The sequence below is a fragment of the Brachyhypopomus gauderio genome, chromosome 4 (genome assembly GCF_052324685.1).
Source record: "Brachyhypopomus gauderio isolate BG-103 chromosome 4, BGAUD_0.2, whole genome shotgun sequence".
Classification (NCBI taxonomy): domain Eukaryota; kingdom Metazoa; phylum Chordata; class Actinopteri; order Gymnotiformes; family Hypopomidae; genus Brachyhypopomus; species Brachyhypopomus gauderio.
Genome location: NC_135214.1, coordinates 9,937,214 through 9,950,273, shown reverse-complemented (window position 1 = coordinate 9,950,273; position 13,060 = coordinate 9,937,214). Strand labels below are relative to the sequence as shown.

The following is a 13,060-nucleotide window of genomic DNA, read 5'->3' as shown; positions in this document are numbered from 1 at the left end:
GGAAAAAATGTCTCACTTAGTCCTCTCTCCTCTTGCTGCTCAAAGGGCGTGATTTCACCACCATATAAAGTGCAACATTTGTAGTTCATCACAAAGGTAAACGTTTTACATTTTCTTCCTCTCCTAGTAGCAAATATTTTGGAACAGAATGTACTGTCAAACGCTGCCACTGACTTTTGTTTTTGTAGATTCAAAGAAAGACAATAAGTTGCAGTATACACTTTGTGCACATAATTTTCACAACATTTGGAGTTGCATGGATTTTACCTAACTTACTTGATTTGTAAAACTATCTAAATCATATATTGCTGCTGTATTCAAATCTCAACACATATTTAAAAAGTAAGTAAAAGTTTTTCACTTACCCTGAGTAAAAAGTACTGTATTTCACACGATTTTCAGATATTTTAAAAATCTGCAAAATAAGTATTTAGGCTCTAGGTCATTATATGTCTGGTATTTCCCATCAGCAGACTAGGATGGATGAGTCCAAGATAGTGATGTTCGACTGAGCACTGAGTGAGAGAAGTGAAGCACTCGTCAGACACCAGCTGCATGCTCTGCAGAGCAGAAGTGGAACTGACTGTGAGCTGGGACAAGACACACACAAACATGGAGCCCTGCCACACAGGATTTTTCCACACCTCCCACTTTCTTCTTATGGGCGGGAAAGAGAAGGAAAAAACTCACAAAGAAGGAAAAAACTTACAAAGAAGGAAAAAAGCATTAAAATAGGAAACAGACATACTGGACTGTTTGTAATTCAGCAGTGGGATAGGGGATGATATCACTGACTAAACCAAGACTCATTCTCAAAGGACTTTCACCCATAATCCCACATGTGATTACTTAAGTTCCTGTATTTCTGAAGAACATTTCTTCTTTTAAGGATCAAGAATAGAGGGTTTTTCTTATTTTTCATTACTATAATATTACACAACAAGCAGCATTGATATTGAACACACTTAAAACCAGCCATCAATGGATTTGCATGAAAACTGGTATGCCTATCAATGATTTGTCTTTTGATTTTATTCACAAACACATAAAAATATGATGTAATCATATTAAATATATTTACTTTAGATTACATTATAATCTAATGTCTCACCTGCTCTCTCCATTATAGAACCAATACCAATGATACTCCATCCAGTATGTTAACAATGATTGAGTCTGTTAGCCATGTTTGAATGAATGTTCAATTTATATAGCACCTTTCAAGATACCCAAGGTCACTTTACAATTTAACACGACCAATCACACACCAGCAAGAAGTTGAAAGGGGACTGAATCTGGTGTAGGAAGAGGAGAGAGAACAGACCCTAGTGACAGAGCACCATCCTTCACTGGGCATACAAGCACACACACATTCATACACAGACACTCAGACAACTGTTTCTATTGGACATAATGTGACACACAGTCAGGGACTGAATTTGTGGGAGGAAACTCACACAGGGAGAACAGGGAAACTCCATTCAGATAGGGACTTGAACAGAGGTCCCCAGTGCTGAGAAGCAAACATGCTAACCACCAAGCCACCATGTTGTTTGGATAGATTGTCAACAGCATACAACTGCATACATATAAAGACGACACAATGGGACAATACTTAAAGAGTTCATAGATAAAAATTATTTTAATCAACAATTTTCAGACTATATTTTCCATATTCCATACTTTTACATATTTTTTGTGATTTATGTAAAAGTCCATCCAAAACTGGGATACTTGTATTGTTTTAAATGTCTTGTTTTTGTTGTTTTATTAAATACATTTCTCTATATTTTAAATATGAAATCACTGCTATGTCTGTAAGGGTTGGCTCTAGCGCCAGACCACCACCAGCCACCAGAGGGCGACAACAGTCCAATCAAGCCAGATGAGCCACACCTGCTCACATGTCTTTATAAGAAGCTCTCAAGAGCATACTCCTCACAGAGTCTTTGTCTTCTGTCGATGGACCAACTGGCAACCCAGGTAGACACTCTTGAGTATATCTGTCAAGTTTATCTTTTGGGCATCCTTTCTCTTTTCTTGAGTCTTTCTTTCTTCTCAGGTTGTTACTTTTTCCTTCCCTTAACAAAGTATTTCCTGAAGCCCAAGGGACAAGTTCCCCCTTCTCTCACTTTTCCATCTGGTTAATTTTTAGGTGGGAATTTTATTTTAGTTGTGTCTGCTGCAGTATTCCAGAGTCCTTTTTTTTCTTTTCTAATCATTTACCATCTCCATATTTTCCCCTGGCCTCTTCAGCACAATGGTAAAGTGCTGGCGTCCTAACACAGTGACTTGTGTTCTAATCCGGGTCTTCACAATCAATCCCTTATTACATACTTGCACTTCCAGTCACATGTATGCACAGCATTTGGGTCCTACCTTCTGAACCCTGTAGTGGCTCTCTAAATGTCTTTCCGGATGCCCTGGGTTTGTTTTCCACCTCTGGCAAGCCACTGCGTCACAATATATTTTGTCATTGGACCTTAGTGAGAGGGGTAGAAACTGCACCAACTTTAGTTCATAAGCAAAAAGAACAGCTCACAAAATTATCTTTAAACATAAACAAAACCCTCTTGATCACAAAATTACCGCCAAACAATCAGAATCAAACTTTATTAGTCAGGTATGTTGTGCATATGAGGAATTAGGCTTTGGTTACAGGAACTCAGTGCACAATATCAGACAGACATTCACATATCGGGAATAAGAGAAAATAAATACAAACTAAAGTAAAATAAAACCTGTATTGCTACCTCACCCACTCAGACATGCACACAAACTTGTCGCAATGTATGAGTCTGAAGTTAAAGTGCTGAGTGCAGCAGCAGGGTGTATAGTGGCAGAGAAAGGGATAAATGAGGTGACGGACAGGTAGTTGGGGTAATGGTGCATGTGTCTGTCACCCCCTGGGATTTCACCTCAATCATTGAGAGGTCCCTCCTGGGGGTCATGGTCCATGTGTCACCCTCTGGGTGACAGAGATAAGGTAAGAGCCTGGGGTTATCATAATGTCATGGGGGTTATCATAATGTTCTAGGGTGGTGTTCACCCCCCTGGGTGACACATGGACCTTGACTCCCAGGAGGGACCTCTCACAATGATTGAGGTGAAAAGGTGTTAGAATAAACACTGTTTTGAGCAGCAGTTCCAGAGGATGGAGTGATACTATATATACGAGTATATCTAGAAGTGCAGTTTGAAGCTGGAATTGTGGAATTGGCATATACTCTAAAACCTAAAATCAAAGAATGCATGTTTACTTGATGACATTACAACTGAGATGTTGTACAACTCTTCTGACCTAAATAGGGCCTCACTCTTAATCTGCTTCAAGCTGACTGCTTTCCTGAAACCTGAAATATAAGGCTGACATCTCCAATATATGGGTGGTGACCAATTTTATCCCAACCATTACTGAGACCTGTGTGAGCAGATTTTCTGATGTTTTAACAGGCCTTCCTTACCAAACAGTATTTTGATTGTCTTGTTTTCAACCTTTATAGAAATTAGTTAAATTTTACTGGAAAAAATCTGCATTCCCTGGACTCTACCTCAACTCTGGGCCAAAACTGTCAATCAGGACAAGAGCAAAGTTGTAATCTTCCAGAAAAAAGTCAGGAAAACGGGCACCTTTTTTGCTCTAGCAAGCACCACCCTAGAAGGCCAAAGGGTGAGCAAGGCTTTATCAGAGGGGTCCATATACAAATGATGAACGAAAGAAAATGCATATTCAGGTTTGCCAAGATCGCTTGGGAAGAGATTTGATCTTGGGCGAGTGTAAGTTGTCGACGGCAGGGGGTGGCGAGTGTAAAATAGACACAAGTTAAGTATTATGTTGCGATCAACCGATCGCCAGTGGTTAAAATGACCATTTCCAGTGGGGTGGCACTAGGTCCCTTTGGATCCGCCACTGCTTTTATGACTGCAGGTCCTGTCGTTCAGTGCTGTGCATTCCTTGAGCCTAGCCTGAGGGAGCCGACAAGCTGAACGGATTTCTCATCTTCACCTTCTCCACATCCAAGCCAAATTGACTGTGACTAACTCGCTTTTGTGCCCTTAGTAGTTATACAGCGCGTTGCGCTTTCCCTTTTGAGTCGTGTTGTGTTGTGCATGCCTTCTATTTGAATATGGACATTAGAGTTCAGCCCCAATCCTCGCTTCCTGCTTCTGTTACTTTGTCGCAACAAAATACAAAAAATGACATAATGAATCAAGTTAATGTTGTTTGTTTGATTTTTTTTTTTTAATACTTTTTTAATTCTTTCAATTCTCTAGTCTTTCATGAGTTTGTTGATTTCATAAAACATGGTTAAATCTACTAAGACATAAAAGAAAAGAAAAAAACAAACATGCAGATGAGAGCTAGCTAACAAATATTTTGAGATATGAACAGACTAGAATACACTTGGATAAGTAAAAAAAAAAACAAAAAAAACACCAATGGCTGCATTATGAAGGTAGACACGTCTGATATGGTTTTCCATAGTCCGTGTGCTGCAGATAGTTCTCAGTGCAGACAGCAGGAAGTAGGAGAGACATCAAGGGCTAAAATTAATTAATACATCACAACACCCTTGTTCGGTTGTGTGAATCTACAGTGATTTCAGTGAGTGGTGTTATTTTTAAGCTCACAAAGTCCAAATAAATCAGCTTCAAGGCATTTCTTAACAACAAATAAAATGTGGATGAAAATGCATTATAGATTATTCTGATGTCTTTATTAGTTGAAGGATGGGAAGAGCTTAGCCCCACTAATAAAAAAATATATGTACACATTTTATAGTCTAGCAGTATGAAAAACAGTGGACTTCTAGGTAGCTTATGTGTACACCACTTATGCGTTTGTTTGCAAAAGATTCTTTGTTTTGCACTTTTAACTTGTTCTCTTGACAAAGGCAGGAAATGGCTTATTTCCTTTCTATGTTACATAGTGATTAGAAAAAAAGGATGCTCTTGAACTTTAGACACAACACCAGGAAATGGCTACATTTGTTATAACTTTGACAGTATGAACTTCACTATAAATGTGTTCAATTAGATTTTCACTCTGTAGGCCATGGTAGAAGAACCATAGCACCCTAACCCTATATTTTCACTCTGTATACCTTTTGTAGAAGGGGCAGCTTGTAATAATGGGTTAGCCTCTTTGTGTAGTTGTGCCACTAGTGGTCCCGTTGCCAGTACAAATCTATTTGTCTGCATAATAAATAACAAAATATAAAATTATATCAACAATTCTTAAAACATAAGCCTATCACAATAATAACTAGTATAACTTCCTGCATACCGATTTTCAGCCATCGAAACACAACTGTTCGCGAGAAATCCCATTCTGGACACACCGTGTTTACACCATGAGGTTTACACATGCAACTTGACTCGCCCTTTAAATTGTCCTTTTAAAAAGTCTACAAAGTAAGATGACCACGTTTTCACCTAAAATTCATTTACTATCAAAGAATCAGTATCACACTTTCAAACAGTGTATGGAATGTTGGTAAATATCTTTTATTTGTTTGCACATGACATCTTATATAAACATGTAATCCTCTCCATTGCTGAGAACGACAAATAATGCTCAACCTATCAGCAACATCGCAGCGTCGTTTTAAGTAATCTCGAATCTTTAAGTTCTCGAATTGCAAAGCTACTTTTGAATTTCGTAGTTTTTATTGGTCTGGAGGGTGGTGGTGGTTTTGAATTGCAGCTTTTTATGCCTCTGCCTGACAAGGTGTAAAGGGGGAAGGGAGGGGGGGGGGACTATCAAGTTACTGCAAAAGTGATAAACTAGGGTTAGAAGAGCTACGATGGACGCAGTTGCATTTGTGAATATGAATAAACAGTTGTGAATAAGAGAATGCATACTAAATATTAGAATATAAGCAGTATTAGAACATTAAAGTACTGTAGTATTTTCCTCAGCATCGTTTAGCCTCTTGGCGTGGTTAGCTTATCATATTTTGCCCAATTAATAATGGAAGCTATAGGTAATTAACTTTCTGTAAGATGTCCAAGCTTATTTTGTTATTGTAAAAATGTTGCATGCTCTTAAAGTGTAGTATAGTATACCATAATACTATAGTGGCCAACATCTTGGATAAGGGTGTGGCACGTTTGGATAAAGGCCATAGGGTCTTTAGTACCAAAAGTGTCCTTTTTTCCATAGACATTGCACAGATGTGGGTCCTATTACAGCGGTGGCCAAAACCATTAGCTTTTTCCATAGGTTTAGCACAGATGTGGGTATTACCAAAGTGTCCGGGGCTGTTCCTCTAGGCGTCAAACTCGCGGCCCGCGAGAGCTTAAAAAGCCTAATTCTCCAAAAAAAGTAAAATACATGCTGTGACCAAAAACTACATTTCCCACAATTGTTACCCACGAAATGACAGCATCTCGACACTGCAGTGTTTACAGTGCAATTTTCCTTGAAATTGCAGTGCAATTTTCTCAATAAGTGTAATACATATAATGATCCAAAAATGTCCAGGAAAAAAAAAATTGATGCAGATGGAAGGGTGTTTCAAGAAAGATGGGAAAGTAAATACATGTTTATACTTCAAAGAGAAAAAAAAACGGTGTGTCTTTTGTGTTATGAAGCAGTGGCGGTTGTCAAAGTACAATCTACAATTTGAGACTAAACACGGAGCTAAGTATGACAAAATTAGGCATCAATAAAAACAACAAATTGCCAAAGAATTAAAAGGCAAACTGCAACAGAATGTGTTCACAACCACAAATGAAGCGGCAGTAAAAGCTAGCTTTACTGTGGCTGAATAAATCACCGCTCTTCAGTCTTTTTCTGAGGGAGCGTTTTTGAAGCACAATTGCCATTTTCAGTTATTTGATATTTGAAGTTTTGAACAAAGTACATGTGATATATTTTTTTATGTTATTTTTCTTTATTCACTTGGATAGTTTGATCGTTGATTGGATGATTTGACTTGTATGCAAATGAATCTCCCACCGTCCTTGTGTTTTCTAGTCATTTTAGTTAAGTCTAGGTAGGAAAACAGTGGATTTCTCCTTTCTGTTTACATTTTTGGACTGGGGGGGTTCTTTGGAGTGCAGCAGAAGGTGTTAGGGTTTCATAGTATGGTCATAAAAAAATAGGGTTAGGGTTTTTTTAGGGTTAGGTTTATTTGTTTCAGTTTAGGAAAAGGGGTTGATGACCCTTAGGTGCACAGGCACACTATTTGTGCAAGGGTGGGAGGTCCGAATTGGAAATTAACATGAAGGAGGGATTTTGGAGAGCAAAAAGGGTATTGTTTTAGCTGAAGAAGGGGGAGGGGTTAAGTTTGGGGTTGGACAAAGGGAGAGGTTAGGTTTCAGGCTCGACGAGGAGAAAGGTTAGGTTTAGGGCTATGGGAGGGAAAATGGGTTAAGTTTGGGGTTAGGTGGGGAGGAGAATTGGGTTAGGGTTAGGGCTGTGGGAAGGGAGGTTTAGGGCAGGGGTCTCCAACACGTCGCTCGCGAGCTACCAGTAGCTCACCACCCCTTTCCAAGTAGCTCGCCAAAGGGCCAATGAATTACATATAAATTTGTAAACCTAATTGGTCCCATCGAGAAATCTACTTAAATTATGTCCAATCAAAATTCAGTTGTCCCTCCCCTTCTAACACTAAATGATTATTCGCCAATTATACAACAGTTAGTTCACAATCCGACTGGTTGAGAAGTGTTCTAACCCTGCAGATATGTGTAATAACAGCACGGTATTCTCATTCTCTGTATCACTCCGCGGACGCGTTGTCAAGTAACGGCATGTACATATATTCACGATAACACACTCTCGTGTTCTATTGCTCAATTAGCGGTCAATCAAAAAGTTAGGCTGCCGTCAATATTGAATAAACCAGGGGTCACCCACGTCATGAGTCGCCCGTGGGCTTGTTTTAAAAATGGCTCACTATAGTGCAATGCACCAAAGCGCTGCATCGTTTGTTTTTGCTACTATTATAGATTGTCCGCGGTTGCTAGCAGTCCTCCCGCTTAGCAATTGACACTCGCACACGCAACTTTCGTTCACCACCCCCCCCCCCCCCCCCTCAACAATTTTCGTTCGCTGCCAACCACCCCCCCCCCCCCCCCCCCCCCAACATCTGGTAGCCCTCCGCAATAACTGGTATCCAAGAAGTAGTTCCCAGTTCCAAAAAGGTTGGATACCCCTGGTTTAGGGCTATGCGAGGGGAAAGGATTAGGTTTAGGGCTCGGCAAAGGGAGAGTTAGGTTTTAGGGTTAGGCAAGGGGGAAGGTTAGGTTTAGGGCTATGGGACGGAGAAGGGTTAAGTCAGGGTTAGGTGGGGAGGGGAGTTGGGTTAAGGTTAGGTTTAGGGCTATGTGAGGGGAAAGGGTTAGGTTTAGGGCTCGGCGTGGGGAGAGGTTAGGTTTAGGGCTAGGGAGGGGGTTAGGGCTATGGGGAATAAGAGAGGTTAGGTTCAGGGCTGGGTAGGGGGGAGGGGTTAGTGTTGGGGCTGTGGGGAGCGGGAAAGGATATGTTGTTAGGCAGGGAAGGAGGTTGGGTATTGGGCTGTGGGCCTGAGGGGTAGGGTCAGGTTTGGGGTAGGATGGGGAAAAGGTGAGGGATTTTTGAGGGGGATTTTTATATTTTATTGTGGAGGGAAAGATTGTGAGATATGGGAATGGGAGAAGTGGGCTCAGAAAAGAAATTTGTTTGGGTTGGGGGATAAAGTGGAAGGCAGAGACCCAGAGGTCACGGGTTCAAGACCTCGAGGCAGAAAACGCAGTGGAGGTGATCTTTTTCCAGCAGGAGTCCAAGTCGGCTGGTGAGTTCTGCTGGATAGAGGGACCATACAGATAAGTATTGTAACAGGTACACTGTTAACAATGTAGGGATGGAGGAGAGAGGGAGGGTTGGTTGGAATGGATAACAAGGCTTCACCATAGACCAGGGGTGCCCAACCTTTTCAGCTTGCGAGCTACTTATAAGATGACCAAGTCAAAATGATCTAACTACAATAAAATGCAAAACAAATTTATTTCTTCTATATTAGCATTATTTAAGTTATTATTACTATTTAATTGTGTATTCTTTCTTTCCTTTTCGGATAAATAGTTTTTTTAATTGAATTTGAGTTTCATCTACAATACATATTGGTATGTCTTGCATCTGTTGACTTTTCTAATTGTAGCGAGAAACACTCGCAGTCCGCAATATCCTTCCAAAGTTGCTGGGTCAAATCCTTGGCCATGGCTTCATAGCGCCGTGTGACTGTATTCCTCGATAGCTGGAGAGCTTTGATTGAAGACAATATTTTCCATTTGTTTTTAACATCTCAGAACAAGGAATTGGCGGCTTCAACAAATGCCTCTTTTATCATCTCTCTGTCTTGGAAGTACTTATTGTGCTTAACATTTAAGTGACTCACCCGAAATGATGCTTCGGTGGCTGCCTTTGCTTTTGTGGTCAGATGTGAGAAATGTATTGATGTATTGGCTACCCTGTATATCAATCAAGACAACTCTGTGCAGATGGACGATAGGCTGTCATTCATCCCCTACTTTTTAATGTCATGCGATCTACCCTCGCTTCCTTCGCGATTGACCAGTAGATCGCGATCAATGTATTGGGCACCCCTGCCATAGACTATAAGTGCTAATGTAAATAAGTGCAATAGAAGTCAAAAAGTGCTCAATGAAAATGCAAATTACCAGTCCAAAAAAACACACTAAAAGGGAAAGAGAAGAGACAAAACAATATGAAAACCAAAAAAAAAACCATGGGGAAACATCCTTAGAGTCCATCCTAAGTGCAAATCTCCCTCTGTGTTGTACCCTCCTAGCTACCATTTGACCATGTCCTGTTCTATTGTCAATGACTCAGGGCTCTGGTGTTAAAACCCCTTGGTGTGTAAGTGTTAAATGTATTAATCCAATGCCATTCCTTCCTGCGTCTCTGTTGTATAGTCCATGTGATGAGGGTCTCCAAAACCATTATGTGAAGGTGTGAGATGCCCATGTGTGCAAAATGTTCTGTAAGAGGTGTGTTGTATTCTTTTTGATTTTGTGTATGTGTTGAGAATCTGGTGTGTATTTGGTGTCCCATCTCCCCTACATATTTCTTATAGCAGTGTTTACAGGTGATAATGTAAACTGCATTCTTGGTCTGTAGGCTGGTGCCCTGTTGGAGGAGATGGCATGGGAACCGGTCCAAAGGATGGAGTCCTGAGAAAAAAAAAAGGGTGGTAACCAGAAGGAGCTCCCGTCTGAGGTATGTGCAGTTTGGCATGAACTAAGATGTCTAAGGTTCTTGTGTTTCTTGAAGGCTGCAACTAGTTGCCACTGTTGTAGTGGAGGATGCTCTCTCTGGGCCTGCTGGAAGTTGCGTCTAATGTTCTGGCTGGTGAGTACTGCGATATAATTGTAGGGTGAGATAAAAGGTATAATGCTCTTCGGCTCTGGTGCAGCTTTGGGTGTAATGCTGTGTAACAAGTGTGTGACTTGATAGATCTGAGTAGTCTTTTTGAGTAACCTCGAGGTCTGAGAGCTTTAAATAATACAGAAGCTGCTTCCCCAAAGTGCTCGTGAGATGAAAATTATCTATGGTACCGTATCAGCTGTGATTTGACTAATCCCTTAAATGTATGTTTTGGGTGGTGACTATGTGTAATAAACAATGCGTGTCCATTGGTTTAAAGAATATTTTGGTGTTTAATGTTTTGCCCTGTGGATTCGAGATGAAGAAGACTGTGGTGTCAGTCAGCCTTCTCCATATCTGTATGACATTTGAGTTTGACCATGGTTGTTAGCAATAGTGGTGAATGAATGAAAGTGGTCCCTCCCGTGCGACCAGACCCCAAAGATATCGTCTAAATACCTAAAGTATAGGTCTGGTTGGTGTATGAGCTTATCCCGTAGGGTTTTCTCTTAGTCTGCCATGTAAATATTGGCATAGGCTGGGGCAAATTTTTTGCCCATAGCCGTGCCATGGATCTGTAGAAAATGTTCTGAATTAAATTCAAAATCATTTCTAGTCAGGTTAAGGTCCAAGAGACTGAGGAGTTCCTCATCTGGCTGTTCCGGGTCTGGGTACATATTAAAGGCCTTTCTAATGGCCTCCATCGCTAAGTGTGTGTCAATGTTAGTGTACAGTGACTCCACATCGGCTGTAAAAAGCAATGCCTGATCTGAAAATAAAATGTTATGGATCTTGTCAATAAAATCGTAGGTATCCTTGAGGTAGCTGGTATGAAGCTGGGAGAGTGGATTGATACAGTGGTCAATGTACTGTGCAGTATTGTATTACTCACTCCCACAATCAGAGATAATGGGGCGTCCCTGGGGGATCTCATGAGGGATGGTCCATGTCAGCAGGTCTTTGTGAATTTTTGGTAATAGATAAAATTGTCTGGGATGTGATGGGTTGGGGCCTATCAAGTAGGATTTCTGTCTCTGTGATGAAGCCCTGTTCTTTAAGGCCCTTGTAGGGGTTTCACTTACTACTCCTTTAAAGTCGATATAATTTGTTATACCTTAATTATAATCAGTCTCAATAATATAGAATCAGTCTCATATTCTAATTATACCAGAACCACAACTTTTAGTTATCAACTAAAGGCAAAAAATGGTTTGGTATCTGAAGGAATTAACTGTGAATTCTTTGGAGGTTTTGGCAACAACCACTTTTGAATGACATCAACACAGACAATTTGGAGAAAATAAATGATACATTTATTTAAAACCAACTATTCTAAAACGGTGTCAACAAGGATCAGTATATTTACAGTTAAGACTCAGCAGTGTGTGTGTGTGTGTGTGTGTGTGTGTGTGTGTGTGTGTGTGTGTGTGTGTGTGTGTGTGTGTGTGTGTGTGGAAAGGGGAGGTGAGTAAATGTGTGCGCATGAGGGGGCGGGAGTTGTAGTCTCAGTTCTCCTATGGAGAACAAAGCAACTAAAATGGTGCCGACTTTAAACAATAGAGCAGCATGACTATGTTAATGACCTCAGCTGGTTTATTCCAACGTGGTCAGACCAAAGGGTAATGGCGCTGGCTAAATAACTAAAAATTAATGTGGTGTGTCTGAGAACGGGGAAGACTACAAGTTGTCAATTAATCAGATAAAGAAAAGATGATGGCATGCACAGCAAAGATAACTTTGTTTAGATAGTCTTCATCAAGATTTGTATATACAAAGTTGAACACAAAAACACTGAGAAGGTTTTAGTTAAACTTGGATAAGTCTGCAGTTCAAGTAACTATGCCCTTTTATAAACTATGCCCAGCAGTTAGACTCTCACGTGTTGAGGGCTTTGGGTAGTTTCATTGTCCTCCCTGAATTCTCCTGGAATTAGGAGGGAATTTCCACCACAGGCTCCTCGTTGAAAAAAAAAAGCGACATCGTCCAGGTGTGCTGGGAATCGTCCTTCTGGATATGAAGTACAGGAATGTGAGTCTCATTCATCGCCTTTGTTTCAGTCCGTGTGGTCGCGTTAGCAAGCTTGATAGAAGTGGTTAATTGAATCTGTTGCCACGGTAACGTTGATCAGTTGGTTGTTAGATTGCACTGTAACTCGGGCTCGTTAAAGCCCCCCGCACACAGCGAGCAACTAGCTGAGCAAACGGTCACGCGTGCCCGTTTGCTCAGCTAGTTGCTCGCCGTGTGCGGATGCTTGAGACAGAATTCTCTGCCACTTGAGCCTGTGAGACATTTATCTAACGTGTTTGATATTTTCTGGCACGCGTGCCCGAAATCTCACCGTGTGCGCTCGGCTGAGCAATTTGGCTCAGCAACTTTACGTCATCAGCCAATTGGAAGCTCGCTTGGCGTCACATGACACTTCGGCATTTACGCCGTTAATGGCCATCACTAATCAAAAGTAAAGAAAGAAGTTGAACAGATAATTAATGAGATATAAGATGAGACAACAACCATGAGATATAAGATAGTTAACATGGCTTATTACATCGAATTTGGCGATAGAATAAAATAATAATAATTTAATCAATTCGGTGTAGGGTTGGCACCTGTCCCGGTTTTCCTTCTTTTTAATATTAGGTCCCGGCAAAAAAAAATTCATTTAATGTCCTGGTTTTCACTAGGTTA

General features: G+C 40.7%; 1 protein-coding gene across 6 annotated transcripts in view; it reads right to left on the bottom strand.

Annotated features, from left to right (window-relative positions):
* Positions 1-592, bottom strand: part of col6a3 (collagen, type VI, alpha 3) — a 100,808-nt gene extending 100,216 nt beyond the window's left edge. For 3 of the 6 annotated variants that reach the window (XM_077002086.1, XM_077002090.1, XM_077002091.1), the window contains exon 1: positions 366-591. The gene's annotated coding sequence lies outside the window, so the exon portion shown is untranslated. Of the gene's footprint in view, positions 1-365 lie in introns of all 6 variants that reach the window. The other 3 variants (XM_077002089.1, XM_077002087.1, XM_077002092.1) reach the window with 2 other exon arrangements.
* Positions 593-13,060: the final 12,468 nt, after the last annotated feature.